Source organism: Bactrocera dorsalis, chromosome 3 (assembly GCF_023373825.1).
Source record: "Bactrocera dorsalis isolate Fly_Bdor chromosome 3, ASM2337382v1, whole genome shotgun sequence".
NCBI lineage: Eukaryota > Metazoa > Arthropoda > Insecta > Diptera > Tephritidae > Bactrocera > Bactrocera dorsalis.
Genome location: NC_064305.1, coordinates 28009606 through 28018127, shown reverse-complemented (window position 1 = coordinate 28018127; position 8522 = coordinate 28009606). Strand labels below are relative to the sequence as shown.

Below are 8522 nucleotides of genomic sequence, written 5' to 3'. Positions count from 1 at the left end.
TGGACTTTATCAAACAAGTTTCCCCTGAGATTGTACAAAAGTACGCTCCCCAAGGCATTAACTGGCAGTTCATCCCTCCAAGCGCTCCTCATATGGGTGGTTTATGGGAATCAGCGGTAAAAAGCTTTAAATCCCACTTTAAAAAAGTAGCTGGAATCTACAAATTTAACTTCGAAGAATTTACAACATTATTAATACGTATTGAAGCTGTTCTCAATTCACGGCCATTGACGACACTCTCGCAAGATCCCTCAGATCTAACAGCTCTTACACCAGGGCACTTTCTCAAAGGAGCACCCATTCTGGCCATACCTGAGCCAGGCGTGGAGTCGCTTTCCTTACCAAATAGATGGGAAAGAATTAAAATTCTCCATCATGATTTCAGCCGCCGATGGAAGGAGGAGTATATAAAGGACCTTCACAAAAGGTACCGCTGGAAAACTCCCGAAAAGGCGCCAAAGCTTGGAGACTTTGTTCTAATACACGATGATTGTCTCCTACAGAATGGTGGCTTGGTCGCATAGAGAAGCTTCATCACGGCTCCGACGGTCACATACGAGTCGTGGATCTCCGTACACAAAACGGAACACTAACCAGACCGCTCGTGAGGCTGTGCTTTTTACCAACCATCGACAACCGCGAATCCGAAAACCGAAAAAAATCAAACCGATAATGTCGCGATATAATAAAATCACTAAATTTAACACTAAAACGAAAAATTCGCCTAACAAACCGCTAAAAAATAATACACCGTGTGAATTAAGACGCCGTATAAAATAACCCAGAATCATTGCCAAAAAATTGTCGATCAATACAACGACACGTTCATGCCACATACCGTGGCCCGATCACCATGTCTGCCTATCTGATAGAAATTTATAATCAATAATCTTCTCTATACAGATCACCATGGATGTATCTACACCAGTTACACCAGTCGCAACCCCGCCAACCGCTCGGGCTACCAATGCGCCCCGCACCGGGCCTACACCAGCGCCCCGAACTGTGGCTGCAACAACGCCGGCAACAACACCGGCAACAACGACGGCAACTGCACCGGCAACAACCTCGGCACCTGTACCGGCAACCGCGCCGGCAGCAGTGCTTACACCCGCACCTCGTGGTGGCACCCGTCTACCAGCGACTACATCGAGGATTTCAGAGACCCGTCGGATAAGATGTCCCATCTGTCGACGCCCTCATCGTCTCCACCATTGTGGAATATTTCGGGGTATGCGGCCTTTGCAACGGCAGCAAGTTGCTCAGGCTCACGGGCACTGCCTCAACTGCCTGTCGCACACTCATGCAACTACAGAGTGTGATTCACGTGGGCTGTGCCAAATGTGCCACCGGCCGCACCACACGCTACTACACCGTAGCTCGTCACGCGAGGTGAATCGGCCACCCATCCAGCGCGGCCGCATACCCCGCTTCCAATCCGCAGCTCGGGGCGCACCCCAGCGAAGCGGAACCTCGTTGCGGCGTCGGCAGGCTGGACCACCACCTCGTCGGTCTACGGGGCTGAGCATCGTTGTGGCAACGCTGCAACAGCTGCAGCGCCTTTTAGGCTAAACATTCATTTAGGGGGGCCTGGATGGTTAAATGGGCTTCTGCGCCCCCCTCTTAATATAAAACATCTACACCCAACAACTACACACCATACTCAACACATGGGCATCATGCGCATCGCATTTCATCCCACACTATACCCCCATTCTCAACACGTCGGCATGATGCCCACCGCACACGGTGGTTCCTCCCATACGACAAAAATAAAAAAGTCTATGTTTATATATTGGGCTTGTAGCTAAATAAATAGTTGCATATGCCATCAACTTTATGTATTTTGAGTTTGTTTTGATTATTTCTAACGGAACTTCTTGAGTGAAAGCAACTTATGTACGGCCTTGCACAGAAGTAAATAGTTGACAAAAATAAAAGCGAAAGCATCGTGTACATTCAACTGCAAAAGTTTAGTTAAAAAAAGTGTCTAAATAAAAATACTGAAAATGGAGATTAAAGTAGATGGTAATAGTATTATTTTTCAGTAATAACAAGTTTTTAAATTGTGCTGTTGTTTTTAGAATAGAATTCAGTTTTGTTGTTCTTTGTTTAATGTATTTGGAGATTTAGTAACTTTGTCAACCGAATGCAGTGACCGGATTAGTGTGTAAATGTTGATAAAAGTATATAGTTTAAAATAATATTAAGTTCATGTGCAGGGATTTGCAGGTTTCTAAATAAAGTTCAATAAATTAACCTAACTTTTTAGTTTCAAAGTGTATTTTGTACATCAAATGTGCGTGTTATAGCATTGGTTTTTGCAAATAATGTCAATAAACAAATGTAGAATTAGTTGTTGTTGTCTCACTATCTCTCTCTGAGATTAAAATAAACGCGGACAAATTTAAGCAATTCGCACTTGAAACTGCTGGGCTTGTAGAGAAGTACCCTTGGTTCTATCTTCCACCTTCAGTTCACAAGATCCTAGTGCATGGTTCCGAAGTCGTCGAAAGTGCAATAATATCCATTGGAGAACTATCAGAGGAAGCTGCGGAAGCCAAAAACAAGGATAATAAGAGGTATAGGCTTCAACATACGAGGAAAACTTCTCGAATTGCAACAAATACGGATATACTTAATATGTTATTGTTGAGCTCAGATCCATTTATTACAGGTCAACGAAAATTGCCATGCAAAAAGAAAAGCGCATTATTAAAATCTACAATAGAATTGTTGGAAGACTAATTACGTAAAGGAATTTTTTATTGAGGTTTACAACGTCCTTATTTTTCTTCCAAATTAATAAAAATTTTATTTGAACTGTAAAAAATAAATTGTTTAATTTTATAAAATTAAATGCCACATCTGTTTTCCTTTCTATTTATTAATAATAAATCCGGGAATTGGAACAAAATTTATCACATGCTCAGGTATTTTAACGTTAGAATTATATATGTATGTAGAATATGAAAAGTGGGCGTTATACAATTGCGATTTTTTCAGAATATCGTACTTGCATGAACAGAAATATGCTGTGTATATTGCAGGTCAGTATCTTTATTCTAACTATTTTTGTCGCTATCCTCCATACAAATGGAACCACTGTGCCGCATAGTCATCTACACAATACTTTTACACCACACCCGAGGACACCAGAACACGCCTAACAAAAGGGACTGGCGGACGGCGCCGAGCCTCTTTTGTTCTCCATCCGTGCGCATATACGCTTCAATATCGCGACCGCCGATCAACACACATCAATTTTTGTCAAATCCAATCCGAATCCAAAAAGGTGAGTGCCGGTAGTGTTCGCAAGATTTTATTTAGTTGGTATTTATGATTTTGGTCGATAGTTGTTAAATCAATTGTATTTGGTTCGAATATTTACCGATGTATAATATTTAACGGGTTATGGGTCATTGATTTTATTTACTGCACATTACAATTCTTGGCGGTTGTTTGTAATTTTTCGTGACTATTTTTGCAAATGTTTCCGAAAGAGAAGAGGAATGCGGTTAGTGGATGTACACAATTTGAGCTTAGTGATCGCTTATCCGATGGCCCGGCATTAATTTGTTGGAATTACATGTTTGATGGGATGAGGTTTAGTATTGAACATACATATATAATTTCCTCAAATAAGTTGAACTATCAGAATCTGTTGTTTTTGAAAATTCAAGAGCTCAGCGATTTTCAACATATCGCTGATTTGCGCCCACGCCCCGACGGAAGAGAAGGACGATGTGACCAAAGATGGCTTTTATGAGTGCTTGGAGCGCACTTATGAGAGATGCCCCCGCCACGATGTCAAAATCGTGCTTGGCGACTTTAACGGCAGGGTGGGCAAAGAAGGTATCTCTGGCACTACGGTCGGTAAATTCAGCCTCCACGACGAAACATCCCCAAATAGGTTGAGGCTGATCGACTTCACCGGGGCCCGAAATATGGTTATTTGTATTACTAGGTTCCAGCATAAGAAGATACATCAAGCTACCTGCCTGTCTCCGGATCGAAAAACCTCCAACCAGATCGATCATGTTGTGATAGACGGAAGACACTTCTCCAGTGTTTTAGATGTGCGTGCGCTCCGAGGTCCTAACATCGACTCGGACCACTATATTGTTGCAGCCAAAATTCGCACCCGCCTCTGTGCAGCAAAAAACGCACGCCAACAAACACAAGGAAGGTCCGACGTCGATAAGCTGCAATCAAAACAGACAGCCGAAAGATTTTCCACTCGGCTTGCACTCCTGCTCTCTGAGAGCACTCGTCAACAACTCGGTATAAGGGAACTGTGGGACGGCATTTCAAACTCCTTACGTACAGCTGCAACCGAAACCATTGGTTTTCGGAAAGTGCAAAAGAACAGCTGGTACGACGAGGAGTGCCGTGTCGCAGCGGAGAGAAAACAGGCTGCCTACCTCGCAACGTTACGATCGACCACAACACGTGCGGGATGGGATAGATACCGAGAGTTGAAGAGGGAAGCGAGACGCATTTGCAGACAGAAGAAGAAAGAGGCCGAAATGCGTGAGTACGAACAGCTCGATAAGCTGGCCGACAGGGGTAATGCTCGAAAATTCTACGAAAAGATGCTGCGGCTTACAGAAGGTTTCAAGACCGGAGCATACTCTTGTAGAACCCCCAAAGGTGATCTAGTTACCGATGCCCAGAGCATACTTAAATTATGGAGGGAACACTTCTCCAGCCTGCTGAATGGCAGTAAAAGCACAACACCGGGAGAAGGCGAACCCGATTCCCCAATCGATGACGATGGAGCAGACGTTCCATTACCCGACCATGAAGAAGTTCGAATAGCAATCACCCGCCTGAAGAGCAACAAAGCAGCAGGGGCCGATGGATTGCCGGCCGAGCTACTCAAACACGGCGGCGAAGAACTGATAAGGAGCATGCATCAACTTCTTTGTAAAATATGGTCGGACGAAAGCATGCCCAACGACTGGAATTTAAATGTGCTATGCCCAATCCATAAAAAAGGAGACCCCACAATCTGCGCCAACTACAGTGGGATTAGCCTCCTCAACATCGCATATAAGGTTCTATCGAGCGTATTGTGTGAAAGTTTAAAGCCCACCGTCAACGAACTGATTGGACCTTATCAGTGTGGCTTCAGAACTGATAAATCAACAACCGACCAGATATTCACTATGCGCCAAATCTTGGAAAAGACCCGTGAAAGGAAAATCGACACACACCATCTCTTCGTCGATTTCAAAGCTGCTTTCGACAGCACGAAAAGGAGCTGCCTTTATGCCGCGATGTCTGAATTTGGTATCCCCGCAAAACTGATACGGCTGTGTAAACTGACGTTGAGCGGCACCAAAAGCTCCGTCAGGATCGGGAAGGACCTCTCCGAGCCGTTCGATACCAAACGAGGTTTCAGACAAGGCGACTTCCTATCGTGCGACTTTTTCAATCTGCTGCTGGAGAAAATAGTTCGAGCTGCAGAACTTAATCGAGCAGGTACAATCTTCTATAAGAGTGTACAGCTGCTGGCGTATGCCGATGATATTGATATCATCGGCCTCAACACCCGCGCCGTTAGTTCTGCTTTCTCCAGGCTGGACAAGGAAGCAAAATGAATGGGTCTGGCAGTGAACGAGGGCAAGACGAAATATTTCCTGTCATCAAACAAACAGTCGTCGCACTCGCGACTTGGCACTCACGTCACTGTTGACAGTCATAACTTTAAAGTTGTAGATAATTTCGTCTATCTTGGAACCAGCGTAAACACCACCAACAATGTCAGCCTAGAAATCGAACGCAGGATAACTCTTGCCAACAGGTGCTACTTCGGACTGAGTAGGCAATTGAGAAGCAAAGTCCTCTCTCGACAGACAAAAACCAAACTCTATTAGTCTGTCATAATTCCCGTCCTGCTATATGGTGCAGCGGCTTGGACGATGACAACAACCGATGAGTCGACGTTGCGAGTTTTCGAGAGAAAAATTCTGCGAAAGATTTATGGTCCTTTGCGCGTTGGCCACGGCGAATATCGCATTCGATGGAACGATGAGCTGTACGAGATATACGACGACATTGACATAGTTCAGCGAATTAAAAGACAGCGGCTACGCTGGCTAGGTCATGTTGTCCGGATGGATGAAAACACTCCAGCTCTGAAAGTATTCGACGCAGTACCCGCCGGGGGAAGCAGAGGAAGAGGAAGACCTCCACTCCGTTGGAAGGACCAAGTGGAGAAGGACCTGGCTTCGCTTGGAATATCCAATTGGCGCCACGGAGCGAAGAGAAGAAACGACTGGCGCGCTGTTGTTGACTCGGCTATAATCGCGTAAGCGGTGTCTACGCCAATTAAGAAGAAGAAGATATAAAGCTATTTTGTGGTGGCGCTCTGGATCTCATCTTAGTCTGGTTTGGCAGTTTATCTCGAGAGTTGTACAAAACAAAAGCACCAGTTTTCGAAATAAATCATCTTGACAAATGCGTTATGTAGTTAGCGACCCTTCACATTACAAAACAAAACATCGAAATAAATGACAAAAAATCAAACTAATATTATTAGAAACTAAAAATGTATATTCTCTTTTCTACATTGTACCGAATGTGCAATATTAAATTGATCCGCTGCTCTCTACACCACAAATCTCGCACGTCGTCAACTTTTCTCTGGCTATCTGTTTGGCACTCGCTAAGCTCTCCCAAATGGCCTGTATACCGGCTGGTGTCTTCAACGTGATCACAACGAGTGGAGCACCTGCCATCGGTGAGCTCTTCTGTCAAAGCCCGCTGGTATGTGGTATCTCTTTTACCGGCTCCACCGAAGTTGGCAAACTTTTGTTTCGTGAATCAGCTGGCTTGCTAAAACGTGTCTCGCTAGTGCTTGGCGATAATGCACCATTCATTGTCTTCAAATCAGCTGATGTAGTCGATGCAATGTTATCGAAATTTCGTAATACGGGACAAACTTGTGTCTCAGCCAACCGTTTTTACATTCACTCTGCTGTGTATGAGGACTTTCTGAAACAGTTGCAAACACAAGTTGAAGCTTTGAAAATTGGTCCGGGACACGATAAAAGTGTGAAAATTGGTCCACTCAATAATACAGCACAATTAAAGCGAATTGAGGCATTCATGAAAGACGCTCTTTCCAGACATGCAAAGGTAATATGCGGTGGTAAACGGTTGCAAAAAATCTTTGAACTCTTTTACGCACCCACTATAATTACCGACGTGGATCGTACAGCACGTATTTATCGTGAAAACATCTTCGGTCCAGTTATTACATTGGCAAAGTTCGATACGGAAGACGAAGTTGTAACCAGGGAAGCGTGGTTAGCGGGGTACTTCTATAGTCAAAACTTGCAAGAAGTATTTAGAGTGGCGCGACGATTTGAGGTTGGCATTGTGGGCGTGGGCGATCAAAGAATCCGGTATCGGACGTGAGGGAGGACATTATGGCATCGATGAATTTACTGAGATAAATTATATCTGTTTGAGTGGATTGAAGTACGATTAAGTGGAGAAGTGGGTAAATATGCATGCTGAAAGCGAAGAGAGAAATTATAACATAAATAATATGTAATAAACAAATAAAAATAAAATATTGACATTAAAATTGAAAGTTCAAAACCCTATTAAGAGGGGTGTTGAAAATAATAGCTGAAATAAAAAGAAATATTAAAAAAAAAGTAAGGACGGCTAAGTTCTGATGGAACCGATCATTGTGTATTCTTGCAACCTGCAGAATAAAAGTCAGAAAAATATTTAATGTGCAAACGTCAACCAGAGGAGTCTAAGAAATTTTATATGTACACTTGTGCTCACACAATTAAGCCGCATAAACGTTATGGTGTGCAAAGTCATAAAAGTTGAAAAAAAAAGAGTTTCACAAAATTCAAAGAAATTACTTAAACTTTATTGTACTCATAGTTTTTTAAAAGTAAATTTTAATGTAAAAGCAAAAATCTGTTTTCTTCGTCATTTGTATGCATTTTTCGTGCTCATACATTATAATTAAGCCACCTGTAAAAAGAAGCTGTCAGATAAAAGAATTCGATGTTTTGTTCAAAAAAATTTGCCTTATTTAGACTAATATTTTGTTGGGAATCCCTTTTGCAAAATTACTTCCCTTCAGCGTTGGCTCATTGTACGGACCAGTGTGTTACAATGGACCGGAGTAATTTTGCTTCATTCTTCTTTTAAAATTTGCCACAATGTAGCCTTATTTGACGGTTTTCTCGCCGCAACTGCCCTTTTAATAATCTTCCATAGATTCTCTACAGGGTTAAAATTCGGGATTTGGGCAGGCCACTCAAGACATTTGTACGGTTCATCCCAAACCAGTCCTTAACGACCATGGAGCTGTGCTTTGGGTCGTTATCCTATTGAAATATCCAAGCTAGTGATAAATTATCGGCGTAATTTCCATTTAGGTGTTCAGGTGCTGATACCCGTACATCATGATTTTGCTCAATTTGGGCTCTAATTTCGCTCGAGGTCAAAAAAAGATCCACCTTGCTCATCTGTACTATCTGCCT

The 8522-nt window shown here is 43.1% G+C and overlaps 1 pseudogene; it reads left to right on the top strand.

Annotated features, from left to right (window-relative positions):
• Positions 1–6663: 6663 nt before the first annotated feature.
• On the top strand, positions 6664–7581 carry LOC125777513 (probable succinate-semialdehyde dehydrogenase [NADP(+)]; annotated as a pseudogene).
• The last annotated feature ends 941 nt before the right edge of the window (positions 7582–8522 follow it).